The sequence below is a fragment of the Eubalaena glacialis genome, chromosome 19, assembly GCF_028564815.1.
Source record: "Eubalaena glacialis isolate mEubGla1 chromosome 19, mEubGla1.1.hap2.+ XY, whole genome shotgun sequence".
Taxonomy (NCBI): Eukaryota; Metazoa; Chordata; class Mammalia; order Artiodactyla; family Balaenidae; genus Eubalaena; species Eubalaena glacialis.
Window position 1 is genome coordinate 3,746,746 of NC_083734.1, and position 14,801 is coordinate 3,761,546.

Consider the following 14,801-nt stretch of genomic DNA (forward strand, 5'->3'; position numbering starts at 1 on the left):
CCGCGCACCGCGATGAAGAGTGGCCCCCGCTTGCCGCAACTGGAGAAAGCCCTCGCACAGAAACGAAGACCCAACACAGCCAAAAATAAAAAAAAATTAATTAATTAAAAAAAAAAAAAAAAAGAATGATCAAAGCAAGCAATGAACAGTAATTACGCAGCAGGTGCAGAGGCTGTCACGTGGCTCTTCTTGTTTTAAAAATTGTGGTAAGAGCCGCACCTGCAGAGGCCCGAGGCCCGGTGTCTTCCCAGCACAGCGCTGGGGCAGCTGCGGCCCGAGAGACAAGGGAGGGGCAGGAAACGAGCCCATCTCAATAATCAGTGCGACACAGAAAACCTGATGCCACCTCTCCGGATTGTCCCAAGCTAATTACTTTCCCAGCTGTATTGGGGATTGATCTCTCCAGCCTCTGCACAAACCAAGATTTGCCTAACAATGGCTCGTCCAAGTTCAAATACGGCCGGGCTTCTGGAAGTTTTTTGCAAAAGCCAAGCACACAGTCATCATTTCAGGGGCTGGTGTCAGTGCTGAGAGTGGGGTTCCGACTTTCAGAGGAGCAGAAGGTTACTGGAGAAAATGGCAAGCTCAGGACCTGGCCACGCCTCAGGCCTTTGCCTGAAACCCATCCCAGGTGTGGGAGTTCTACCACTACCGGCGGGAGGTGGTGCAGAGCAAGGAGCCCAACGCCCGGCACCTGGCCATCACCGAGTGTGAGGCCCGGCCGGACCGGCAGGGCCAACGGGTTGTGGTCGTCACCCAGAACATCAATGAGCTGCACCACAAGGCTGGCACCAAGAACCTTCTGGAAATCCATGGTAGCTTATTTAAAACTCGATGTACCTCTTGTGGAGTTGTGGCTGAGAATTACAAGAGTCCAATTTGTCCAGTTTTATCAGGAAAAGGGGCTCCAGAACCTGAAACTCAAGATGTCAGAATCCCAGTGGAGAAACTTCGCCGGTGTGAAGAGGCAGGATGTGTGGGCCTGCTGCGACCTCACGTGGGGTGGTTTGGAGAAAACCTGGACCCTGCCATCCTGGAGGAGGCTGACAGGGAGCTGGCCCTCTGTGACTTGTGTCTGGTGGTGGGAACTTCCTCTGTGGTTACCCTGCCGCCATGTTTGCCCCCCAGGTGTCTGCCCGGGGAGCACCAGTGGCCGAATTTAACATGGGAACCACCCCAGCCATGAACAGATTCACGTTTCATTTCCAGGGGCCATGTGGGACGACTTTCCTGAAGCCCTCGCTCCTCATGAAAATGAAACTGTTTCTTAATTGCCCTGAGGAAGGAAGAAATCACAGCACATCTAAATACCAGGCCACCAACAGGAGAAACAGTCTTGTGGATGGTGAGCTGAATACTGAAAGGTCTGAAAATATCGTCTGGAATCCAAACTGCTGATAAGTGATGGGGACTTAGAAGCAACACTAGTAAACATGTTTAGAAGGAGAAGTCACAGAATTTCTCAAGTCAATTCATGTTATTTGGTTTGAACCTAAACATAAGATACCTCTGATGTGTTTGGTTGGTTACTGGGCGGGAAACAACTTTGTAATTAGATTGTCTAAAAAAAGTAATTATCCTGATTGTATTTTTGCTATTTGGGCAAAGATGGAAGTAGAGGGGTAAAACCCTGGTATTTGTGATTTCTGCGCAAGGGTTGGTGGAAAATAAAATCCCTTTCTACATCAAAAAGAAAAAATTGTGGTAAGATACACATAACATAAAATTTACCATCTTCACCATTTTTAAGTGTACAGCTCAGAAGTGTCAAGTGCATTCACAGTGTTGTGCAACCAACTATCACGCATGTCCAGAACTTTTCCATCTTCCCAAACTGAAAGTCTACCCACTAAGCACTAACTCCCCACTCCCCCTCCCCAGCCCCTGGCACCCACCCTTCTACTTTCTGTCTCTATGAATTTGACAGATCCACATTTTAGGGACCTCATATAAGTGGAATCATACACTATTTGTCCTTTCGTGTCTGGCTTATTTCACATTATGTGTCCTCAAGATTCATCCATGTTGCAGCATGTGTCAAAATTTCCTTCCTTTTTAAGACTGGATAATATTGCATTTTGTGGACAGACCAGATTTTGTTTATTTACTCGTCTATCGATGGACACCTGGGTTGGCTCCACCTCTTGGCTACTGTGAGTAATGCTGCTGTAAACGTGGAAGTACAAATACCTGTCCGAGTCCCTGCTTTCAGTTCTTTCAAGTATATACCCAGATTGCTGGATTATATGGTGATTCTGTGTTTATTAATTTTGGGAGGAACATACATGCTATTCCAGGCTAGCACTTTACACTCATTATTTCATTTAGTGCTCATGGTAGTTCTGGGAGGGAAGACAACTATTATTCCTTTCTCAACAGATGAGGAAATGAAGGCAGAGAGCGTTAACTTGCCAATTTCATAGTCAACCAGTGGCAGAGCTGGGACTGAGGCTCACAAATTCCGAAACCCATGCTTTTGAGCCCAAACCCATATTTGCTTTCTTCCAGAAGGGTGGGGGACTCCCTCACTCTGATGGGCAAAGGCTCTGCCTTGGGTTGAGGGAAAGGACCTTCCTAAATAAGAGGCATCCTGCTTGTAGGTGGTCACCGAGGTTAGATGTGTCCAGCTTTACCCCAGTCCTTCACAGGCTTGGATATTCTGTCATGACGCTGTAACATGTCCTCTGGTGTTATACATCCTAGGATGAGACTGGCTAATGAGCTCATACTCAAGTGTGGTAATTACAAATTCACTGATTCAACTCTCAAAAACAACCTAGTTGTTGTGTATTCCTCTTAAGTGATGACTTAATATGGATAAGAGGTCATTTGAATCTGGAACAGATCTCTCAGATTTTGTAATCCAACCTCTCTTTTAGTGGTTCAGGCATGAAAGAGAGAGTTGGTTCATAATTTACTAAGTCATTCAGAAATAATCTACCTGCAATGAACTTTCCCCATCTGTCTCATCAAAGCTGATTATTTGGTAAATTGTGGTCAGCTCATACCCATATACATCACTGCATCAATAGACACAAAAATTCCCTTGCTTAGTAGCCACTGGACGTAAAGACTTGGGGCAGAGAAGAAAGGCCAGGGATAAGATGGAGAGTTCATGCTTTGATGTACCTTCTCTGTTCCAAACATACAGCAGTGACAGATAAAATACTGAAATAGAAAACCTAGATATGTATACCTAGATAAACTCAAGGATAAGATGAGTATCTGAAGATAGAAAAGATCCAGCAGAAAAGAGATAAATACTCCCTTTGCAGAAATGCACAACAGAGAAGACGGCAGCCTGGGGCGTGCTGTGCTCTGACCAGAAGTCAGCAGAACTGACTGCGAGTTTGATCCTATGGGATAAAGAGAGCTAAAAATGTTCCACACAAGGCTCACCGCTGGAAGTGAGAGGCAGAGTAGGTCATGAAAGGAAGTTGGGAAAAAATAAACAACTATTGCTGATCGCCACCTGGGGAGATGGCATTTCCTAGACCGTGAGACTGGAGAGGTAGGGACACAGAGATGAGCCTCACAACCAAGCCTCCAGCTGGTATACGTCCTGGTTCTGCGTGACTCTGAAACCACCGTGGGACAGGGGAGGCCTAAAATGTCATTGTAGGACTATGGCTTAGCCAGGGGTCAGGTGCAAGCAACCATAAAACCACTAGGCAGGGTGAAGCAACTAAGCCCGTGTGCCACAACTACTGAGCCTGCATTCTAGAGCCCGCGAGCCACAACTACTGAGCCTGCGTGCTGCAACTACTGAAGCATGCATGCCTACAGCCCGTGCTCCGCAACAAGAGAAGCCACCGCAGTGAGAAGCCCGCGCGCCGCAATGAAGAGTAGCCCCCGCTCGCTGCAACTAGAGAAAGCCGGTGTGCAGCAACAAAGACCCAACACAGCCAAAAATAAATAAATGAATGAATGAATGTATTATTTTAAATAATTTAATTTAATTTATTTATAAATTAATAATTTATTAATAAATTATTAAATTTAATTTATTATTATTTTAATAATTTTTTATTTAAAAAAACCCCACTAGGCAGGGAAGTATGAGCCCAGGATAAGAGAGAGAGAGAGAGAGGAAAAAAAGCTTTCCAAGAAAATAAAAAATTGGAATGTGAATCCACTCCAAATTCACACTTTGGAACAGACTAATAAAGACTTCAAAATAAGTATATGTGGCATGCTCAGAGAGATACAAAAAGGGATAACTTCCATTTTAAAAAAGAACAAGAAAAATTTTTAAAAAGCAATCAGAAATAAAGCAGCAACAGGTGATGTTAAAACGAAACAAACTGAAATCTTCAAATCTTGGAAAGAGAGTCACTGGAATTTGTAAAAATTACTCTACATATGGGATAAGCTTGATACTGGACAGACTCAAAGAGAAAATCAGTGAATGGAAAGAGAGACAAATTAAAAATGAAGCACAAGGAGATCAGTTGCATCTATTTTTGGGGAAAAATCGACAGCCCGTGCACGTGATCTGCTTGTCACCGTCCCCGTGGACGACTCCCTGCTCAGATCACTTTCTCCTCTGCCAGGCAATCGGTATTGGGGTCAGCATTCTTGCTCAGTTCCTAGGAAAGCCTCTCAGGGCTCAGGACCACCACCCTCTCCCAGAACAGCCCCCTTGGATTCAGGCCACAGTTTCCTCAGGAAGTACATGTACATAATGAGGAGTCCACTCGGGCCATCTCTGCTGACCTCTGTCTGGGTCTGAGCTTAAACCACTTCTAGCTGTTTTCACATCCACATGTTATGGGGCCGCATTAGTCCTTCCCTAATCTTGCAGCTTCAGCAGTGCAACTAGCGCCACCCAGGATATTTCCAAAATTCGTCTTGGTGAGAGAAAAACCTCCAAATACACGTGTAAAAACTCTGGTAACTTCAATAGGTCAGTGGTAAAACAGAGTCCTGGTTCCTCCCAAGAGATATACATAACAATCTGATGCATACCTTAGAGTATTCTACAGGAACTAAGATCACCCCCCTACCCCCAGGTTGATGCTGACCACCAGCTCGTAGACCCCAGACTGGTTGGAATCAGAAGGTTGATGATTAAAATTCCTGAAACACCACCCTGTTATCTCACCTCCAACAAACTAGAAGAAAGTCACCCAGCAGCCTTCCCCCAAATGTTGCCTTTAAAAACCCTTCCCTGAGAGCCGCCTGGGAGTTTGGGTCTTTTGAGCACGAGCCACCCAGACTCCTTGCTTGGTGTCCTGCAACTAAACACTTGACCTTCCTTCACCAAAACCCGGTGCCAGCAAATTGACTTTGCTGTGCGGTGGGCGAGCAGACCCAAGGCTGTTCAGTAACAATACTCTCAAACCCTGGAAATGGGGTAAAATTAATTTCTAAATCAATAATAAAATGAACTATATTCCCTACTGGCTTTTACAATTTAGTAGCAGCATTAGAGCTGTGGGATTTTTACCCACTCAGTGTAAAAGACTGGAGCAAAGCCGCTCCTTTGAACACCACTGATTTTTATTTGCTTTTTACTTTTTAAAGTTGTCAGAGACATCTTCCCAGAATGCCCTGTGCTTAACTTGCTAAAAAGATTTCTACAGACTTAAAGGTACGCTTTTCTCTTACATGAGGAGTGACTGGTGAAACGGCGATTCCACTCTAATTCTCCAGGATATAACCATTTTCACAATACAAAAAATTACATTTTAAACATTCTCTTCACTTTCTTACAAGCTTAAGATCTCCGATATGTGAAAGATGGCCAATATCTACCTTCATTGCACGTAAATATGTCCTAGATTCTCCATTTCTCTTATCCTCATGAGAAAAATACATAGAGGACAGGACAGCATGATTAGAAGGCTTAACCAGATTTCAATTATTTGCTTTATTTTCCTTTAAACCTCCTGGCACCCAGGAGACAGCTTCATGCTCACTGTGTTTTCGTTTCCTGCAAACCTGCTGGCCACCCACCTCCGGCCTCTTTACTGAAGACCTCTGCCCACAAACCCCCTCTCCACCCCAAGTCTTAGCTTCCTGCTCAGCGCGTGTGTCCACAGGATGACTGACCCCCACCCAGACACGCTGCTGTTGGAGTATCTCCTCGCCACCCACATGAGCCCTCACGCTGAGGCTGCACCCCACAGGCCCCGCCACCACCAGGAACCTGCTCCCTCTGGAATATCCATTTCAGAGCCCCATTCTCTCCCCCCACAGGTATGTCAGCTCGCAAGAACCTGCGATGCTCAGACCCTTGTACCTCTGGGAGCGCTCCATCCACGACACCGTCACGACACTTACTTCCTTGTAATGCCCCCAACTTCCTCACAAAAGCCTTATTTAACTATAAAAGCCACATTTTAGATGAGCTCAGGTGGCCTCCTTCTCCAGGCCTACATTCAAATGACTGCTTGTTTCAAAGAAAGATTACACAGTTGTGCGGTTTGCCTCACTTTAAATGCACGATTGAAAGACTCAAACCAGCGCGCCTGGAAATGCCGCCATTTCCCTGTAGTTGGCATCCTGCCCACTCTCAAGTCCTCTGCTTCCAAGATTCACCTTTTCACATAATAATGGCTCTTGCACGGCTTCTGGTCTGATGTACAAGGTTGCAACAGACCAGCGCACCCACGACAGCACACAGAAAGGTGGAATAAACTTTAAGAATGACATTTTTAAGGACACACAGGTGAGACAGGGATGGGAGTCCAGAGGAATTAGATTCCGGAGAGTCAGGAGCCCTTCCCAGCTGGGCAGTGACTGGCCCTCCTCCCCGGGGACATCCTCAAAGGATCGGGCTTGCTGGGGTGGGTGGAGGGTCTCTGCTCGCTTGAGAAGATGTCCGTGGAGGGTTGTTTTTTTAAAAGTATTTGTAAAGTCTCTGGTTGGCATGTTGGGCTGAAATCTGTAGGAACTACAAATGCAGAGCTAATTCTACCTTTGCTGAGTGTGGGCCGCGGTGCTGGTGGCGCGGGGGCTGGAGCCTGGCATGACACGGGTGGATAAGGAAGATGAGAGGGAACTGGGGTCAGCCCGGTCACACTGCAGGGAACAGCTGTCACCTGTGGACACCTGCCTTCAGTCCTGCTGCCAACAGCGTGCTGCCGGGAAGCTGTTGCCCAGCAGTAAAGACTGACTTCACACTTCTGACCGGACTCTCCTTTGAGTCACAGGCTGCCTCTCCTGCAGCCCCTAGAAGGAGGTTCTCTGGATGGTTCTTTTCAACACTTTGAGTCAGCGGGGCGCAGCCATGGTCTAAGACCCCAGGTCACTCCTTTCCTCTTAATTGCGGCCAATATCCTGCTTAGAAGTTCGTCACCATCCTTAAGGGAAAAACGCCTCTTCCTGATCCCACTCTTCTTTGGTGAGAAGGCGAGGGAAGAAGTTTTCGCATACTCAGGTGTGGGGAAGTTATTCCCGTTATACATGAGTTAACTCGAATTTCATGTTAACTAGAACAGCCTGCGTGTGGCCTATGACATGCATCGTACGTCTGCTTTAACCATTAAAGAAAAGGGCACACTGACCAGAAGTAAGGAACGTCCATGTTAACAATAAAGATGCGATGCCGCCCTCCCTGGGACCCCTTCGATGAAAACACTGCCCTCCCAGGCGCCAAGGCCATACTGTCCCGCTGCGTCCGTGCTGGTCTTTTTGGAAACCTTGAAGGAATGTATCCCTGACTCGTTTGACCTTTGTTCTGACAAGATTTAAAACCGCGCTGAAAGCCCTGCCTCTCCAGAGCAGATCCGCAGAGCTACTGAGAGGCCGTCTCCTGGGCCACAGTCCTCAGTTTGGCTCAGATAAACCTCTTTCCTATTCCTATCACAGATTGTTCATTGTCGACAAGGTGATGCTTCTACCACCCTCCAGGCTTCGTGCCACCCGCAAAGCCCATGAACAATTCCGGGAGATAAACATAGAATCTGGGTAATAAAACAAAGGCTAACCTTTCTTCTCTTCTGTGCTGAGTCCAGTCTCTCTCGCTCACAGCGGGCCGCGGGCACGGAGCTCGCACGCGGCCCTTCAGCCCGGAGCTCCCGGCGGGAAACGGCTGCACCTGCACCTCAGCTCGGGGCCGTGCGCAGAAGCGAGGCGCGCGACACTCAGTCCAAGATGGCGGCGGCGGGCCGTGCGCAGAGACGCTGCGCCCGACACTGAGCTCTCGGGCCGCCCCCCCCAGAACTCCGCCCCCTTCCCGCCCTCGAGACCCTATAAAGCAGCCCCACCATGGCCTGGCCGACTTGTCGGGAGAGCTTGTCGTCTCCACCTTCTGATCGGAGAGTAAAGCCTTCGTTTGCTTCTCACCCCAGCCTGGTCTCCTATTGGCTCGAATGACACCGGGCAGGAGGACCCTTGTTGGGACCCGACTCGGGAGGGTCGGTGACAACTGGACAATCCTGCAGCCTTAAGTTCTCTTGTCTTGGGCCTCACTAGTCCCCCCCCCCAATTTTAAGAGGAGTCAAATTGGCTGCCAGCCGGGAATCAGTGGGAAGAGAGAGCCTACTTCAAATGTTTTATTTCTTAACAACAAAATAAGAAATCAGACAAATGAGGCAGGTTAAGAATGGACAAGACAGAGTGAACATTGGTGTTGGTTATGTACTTCAGTACTTCACTTTACTTTTTAAAAGGATTGAGCTTTCTAATTTAAATAATGCAAAGGGAATATAACTTTAAAAGATGCTGTGTGTGTGGTGTGTGTGTGGGGGGGGGGGGGGGGAGCTGGGAGCTTCCCTGGTGGCGCAGTGGTTAAGCATCCGCCTGCCACTGCAGGGGACACGGGTTCGAGCCTTGGTCCAGGAAGATCCCACATGCCGCAGAACAACTAAGCCCGTGCGCTCCAGAGCCCACGTGCCACAACTACTGAAGCCCGAGCGCCTAGAGCCCCTGCTCTGCAACAAGAGAAGCCACCGCAATGAGAAGCCTACCCGCTCGCCGAGAAAGCCTGCGGGCAGTAACGAAGACCCAACGCAGCCAAAAATAAATAAATAAATAATTTTTTTTAAAAACCTGCTTAAAAAAAAAAGTACACTGAAATGTTTACAGGTAAAATAATATGATGCTGAGATCTGGTTCCATATAAGGGGCGGTGAGTGTTGGAAGCGAGACCGGCTGACTGTCCAAGCAGGCGGCCGGGTACGTGAGGGTCACCTCTGGAGACCAGAGCGGCTGCTCCACTCTTGGAGGGAGGCGATGGGAGCGGCTAGAAGGGGCTGTTTGAATATCCGCACCAACAAGCTCCTCCGCCCCTGAGGGCATGCTCAGGCGGCAGCTCGGAGGAGGTGTCGGGGTGCGCGGCCAGGCTGCCCCGGGGACGCCCCCGCTCCCTCCAGCCCTGCCTGCCTGACCGCAGCGCGCCAGCAGGTGCTCTCGCGCCGCGCGGGGAAATAGGCGGCGACGGGCGGAGCCACGACGACAGGCGGTGCGCCTGCGCAGGGAGGTGCCGCCCACATTTCCCAGGAACGCCCGCGCGCCTGGCCTCGCCCAGCGTCCGAGAATCGTCTGCAGGCCGGAAGCTGGGCGTTTGCGGGGGCTGTCGGGGTGGCGGCGCCGTGCATCCCGAGGGCTCGGCGGCCGTGGTCCCGGGGGGGCGGCTGTGGTCCGAACCCCTCCCTGTAGAGGGTGAGCGCGGTCTCTGGCCGTTCTCTCCCCTCAGCTTGACGGCGGGCCGTCCGGAGCGGGCGAGGGTCCCCCGTCTCTGGGTGGACTTACCCCGCTCGGGGCGTGCGGAAGGTGGGCATCGGGCAGAGGGGCTTACTGAGAGTTTCTCAGTCAGAGTGGGAGGAGGGCGCAGTGCCGAGGAGCCACCTCCCCGCTTGTGTACTGAGTGAACGGCTGAGTAACTAGAGGAGAGGGTGCCGAGTTCACCCACGTCTCCTTCCGCAGGACTGGAAAGCGAGTCCGTGACCCCGGCCGCTCCGGGGAGGGAGGACCTCTGACAACCCGCGGGCCTCCGCTCGGAGGGGGACGGGGCTCGTGGGCGCCAGGCAGGGAGTGGTCGGCAGGGGCGGCATGGCTCGGGCTCGGGCGCGGGTCTCGGCAGCCCTGGCCTCTCGCTTCGTGGGCAGCCGGCCGCCCCTCCCGTGTTAGCCCGGACTGCCGGCTGTGCGCGTCTGTACCCCTTCGCTTCCGTGCTCCAGGGCTCTCCCGGCTGACTTTTCTGTCCTAGCGCTCTCGCCCTCCTCTGCACACCCCGAGTGTTGCTCCTTTTGCTAATTCGCGTGGTGGTCGCTTAGCCAGTAGACCTCAGCCCGCACCCTGTTGTGCAGACGCAGTCGGCTGATTTGTTCTGTGAAGAGTCGGATGGTAAATAGTTCAGGTCTTTTGATGGTCCACGACTTTGTCAGGAAAGCAGCCATAGACAATATTTAGAGGAGTAAGTGTGGCTGTGTTCCAATAAAACTATTGATTGACGCTGAAATTTGAATTTCATGTGTCGAGATATTCTAATTTTTTTCAACCATGTAAGTTTCATGTAACGTATTACACTCTAGTGTAAAGCATGATGCTCAAAAATGAGATCAAGTATTCCAGGTGTAGTTTTAAATCAGTGTACAGTGTAGTGAGATCATTACTTTTCAACTTTTGGGTGTAGGTCTGATTTAGTGTGACCTAAGATTTTTCTTCAGGAAAAGACCTCTACTCCGTAGGCTTGGAACAGGCAACTTCATTTTGCTTCCTCTCTTCTTACCTGTAGGCAAGAACGACCCCCCTTCTCAGTGGGGGGTTTCCAGTCTTATACACTACAAAGGGCATTCTTGGGAGAGGCAGTAAGGCCTCGGCCCTGAGTATCCCTACATGTTTGTGCTGGTATCTTCACCTGGGCCACTTGTCAGGCTTGTGTTTACAGCGAGCAGCGTGTCCCAGGACAGCATGCTTGCTTGCCGTTCACTATAAAAGGAGTGATTTCCCCAGATGTTGCTTTCCTGTGATGCAGTCCCTCCAGCTAGGCCCACCGGTCACCCTCCTGTGATTGGGGTGGGGATGAGGGAAAGCAAGGGTAACTGGCTCGGATGTGAAGTCTGGCTACTGCTCTTGCCATGAGTAATAAAGTTCTTTGTCTTTGACCCAGGAGTCGCATGTCTTGTGCCAGCACCCATGAAAATAACAGGCTAGTTTATTATCTTGGAAGTCAAGTAAAATCCCAGACCCTTTGCAGTTCTGGACGGACATGTAAAATGATTTTTTTTTTCTGAGGAAACAATCTTGATTATTGTGCAGAGGTTCCTGCAGAGATGCATTCATCAAACATTTATTGAGGGCCATGTGCCCGGCACTGTGCTTGGTGTAGGAGATACAGAAATGAATACGCCAGTCTCTCCTCTTGGGAGCAAAGACAGCCGTCCTTGACTCCTCTCTGCCTCATACCCCAGTCCAACTCATCAGCAAGTCCTGTACTCTACCTGCAAAACACACCCAGCGCTGGGTCACTTCTCAGCACCTCTACTGCGACCACGAGTTCTCCTCTGAATCACTTGTAAACACACCTTCCTCACTGGCTTCGCTGCTTCTGCCCTTGCTCCGCTTTGGAACATGAGGATCACCTGGGCAGTGAAATGCTGAGATCCAGGCCCCATCCCAAATGAAGTCAATCAGCTGCTCAGGTCATTCTAACGTTCAGCTAAGAGTGAGAGCCACTGCTGCTGACGGTGAGATGCTCAGGGGTTTTCAGCAAATGGTGACACAGTCACATGCACTCCTCAACCTGCACAGCTGCATGTGGTGGTCCTGGTTAGATGTCTTCACTTTGGCAAATGTGGCAGATACAGTGAGAGGTGCAAGATCTGGGGTAGGGTGAACACTTACCTGGCTGGCTACAAAATAAACAAGAGCTGATGAAAGGCCTGAAATGAGGTAGTGGCTGTTGGGATAGAGAAGAATGAACTGGAACATGGAGGGGTAAAGCCCAAACCCGATGGTCCAGGTGGTCATTGACCACATGGTTGCTGAACGGGGAAAAGATCTGGGTGGGAGACCAGAATTGGAAGGGGGAGGGGAGTGCATCGTTTTTTTGGGCTCCTCTCATATAAAGATTTGAATTTAAAAAACTCCACAGGAAGGGAGACAAAAAACTTTCAATGCTCTAATCTCATCAAAATACATAATTAGGTACATACTTTCTGTGTTCTGAGTTTTCACTTAACAATATTTTACAGGAAGAACTCAACTAAGTGCTGGAGCCATGGGTTCCAACACTTGTTCTGTCACTATGTGTACGTGACTTCAGGTCAGCATCCTGGGCTTCACTTTCCCTGTCCACACAGCGGACTCAATGCTGCTGACAGGCTTACACACACATGTATACATATCACCGCAGTGCACATGCTTGCCATGTTCAATGGTTATAGTGTTCTGAGGTGGGATAATTATAGTGAAATAGAGCGCCATGAGGAGAGTAACGGAAATACAGGGCTGGAAGTACATTTACAGGCACATGCAAGTGAATTCATACCCGAAGATAGAGCGTCGAGTGAAAACTAATGGCTTTAAGTTTCAAAGACCAAATAAAAGTTTAGCAAGAAAAACTAGTACTTTGCATGAAATAGACCCTCAGAATTCAAATTTAGATCAGAAACCTCCCTTAAGGAAATGTGATGGGAAAGGAGTGTGATTAGCTTATCAACACAGTAAATCAACAAGACACTTCATAGTTAAAACACAACACAGTTGGTGTCCTTCACTTCGTTGCTCTTAACTGCCCTCTACTTAACCCACTTGCCAGGTTGACTGACAAGCTCCCGTCCTCTGGAAACACGCTGCTGACGGCCTTGGCAAAAGACCTCTTGTAGTTAAGTTTGCTGCTTTCCTAGTAAGCGTTAACACTTGTGTTCTCTCCAGTTTAGTTTCCTCAACAAGACTTGTTTGCTCCCAGAGTCCTTTGTCCAGGAGGTAATTATGTCTCCCATTACATAGATATTATGTAACTGATGAAACTGAGGGCAGAGTTGCCTTTATGCAGACTCAATGGTTGGAAGGGCTCAGCCCACTTGCTAAGTGTGCCCAGTAGCAGTGAGCCTGCCCACTGCCCAGATCTGGTTTCTAAATTGCTGCCTATTAAAAAGAGCCAGGGATTCCTGGAGAAATGGCTCATGTCATACCTGGGGTATTTAAAGTGCAAGGTGAACCTGAGATGGCTTTGTCAAAAGGCCATTAAGTGCCCAGGACTTCCCTGGTGGCACAGTGGTTAAGAATCCGCCTGCCAACGCAGGGGACACGGGTTCAAACCCCGGTCCAGGAAGATCCCACATGCCGTGGAGCAACTAAGCCGGTGCGCCACAACTACTGAGCCTGTGCTCTAAAGCCCGCGAGCCACAACTACTGAGCCCACGCGCCTAGAGCCTGAGCTCTGCAACAAGAGAAGCCACCGCAATAAGCCCGTGCATCGCAACGAAGAGTAGCCCCCTTGTCGCAACTAGAGAAAGCCTGCGCACAGCAACGAAGACCCAACGCAGCCAAAAATAAATAAATAAAATAAATACATTTATAAAAAAAAAAGGCCACTAAGTGCCCAGAGATTGGAGGGGTAATGTCAAAGGACAAAAGGGCTACTTGAAGGGCTCTAACTGGCCAAATCTGGGATAATTAGAGCATCAGAAACAATGATCATAATTGTTTGTGACACACTGAATCACTTCTCATCACTGCCAGTGACTCCTGACTCTGAAAACTGGTAATTTAAGGAAAGACTTGAGCATGACCCTATGTGCATTCCCAGCTGACGAAGGAAAGCTCTTCCTTAAAGAATGCCAGTCAGTAATTGTAAAAAGAATGATAGAAAATTGCCATTTTGCAGGGGGAATTCCCTGATGGTTCAGTGGTTAAGATTCCTCGCTTCCACTGCAGGGGGCGCGGGTTCGATCCCTGATCGGGAACTAAGATTCCGCATGCCACGTGGCGCGACCAAAAAAAATAAAGAAAATCGCCATTTTGCAAATCTTGACGAAATGATTGATTCTGGCAAGGATCATCATCATTGAATCCCAAAACCACCAGATAAAAGGTTGTTGGTAAACGGGCTATCCATGCACTGCTGTTGTCAGTGCACAGGTTATCTATTAACTGCAACAGCAAAAACATGCCTTACGTTGGGAAGATGTGGTGATCAAATTCCGCATCACAGATAGTGAGTCAACCAGATATTAATGAGACTTTTGTTGTGATGCAATATGAAATACATCTGTGAGGTGTTAATGTCAAAAATTTGTAACCTGAATACACCAAGCCTTTGGCCCTAACTGCAAATTTACAGAAACTACAGGAACAAGATAAAGTGTTTAGAGGTGAAATGTCTGTAAGTTACTTTCCAACTATTCAGTAAAAAATATGGCAAAATGTTAATTTTTAAATCTAGATGGATATACAATTTGTTTTATTATTAAACTTTTCTGTATATTTGCACATTTTCATAATAAAAAGTTGTGGAAAATAAGACTACCTGTTAAAAAAAAATTCAAAGCGTGGATCAGACAACTGTAGAAGTGGGAAAAACACAAAGATCTCGGATTCTCCACTATTATTATTATTATTGTTATTTTATAAGAGCATCAATTGCCTCAGTGTTTCAGTGGAAGACCTTATAAATGCATTATTTACATAAAACACACGAAGGTAGGAAATACAAATTAATGCAAAGAAAGGCGCTATGGACTGTAACATTCCACACATTCATTCCAGGAGAAAACAGCGTTGTGTAAGGTATGAAGTGCTATTATAAAAATTGCATCTTAAATACAATGGTTATTTTTTAACATGATAACTATGGCATAAGCATAATTTGAGTATTATGCAACCTGGAGAAAATCTGCACTTTGTGA

General features: G+C 48.1%; 1 pseudogene; it reads left to right on the plus strand.

Annotated features, from left to right (window-relative positions):
* The first annotated feature begins 339 nt into the window (after window positions 1-339).
* On the plus strand, window positions 340-1,271 carry LOC133080231 (NAD-dependent protein deacylase sirtuin-5, mitochondrial-like; annotated as a pseudogene).
* The last annotated feature ends 13,530 nt before the right edge of the window (window positions 1,272-14,801 follow it).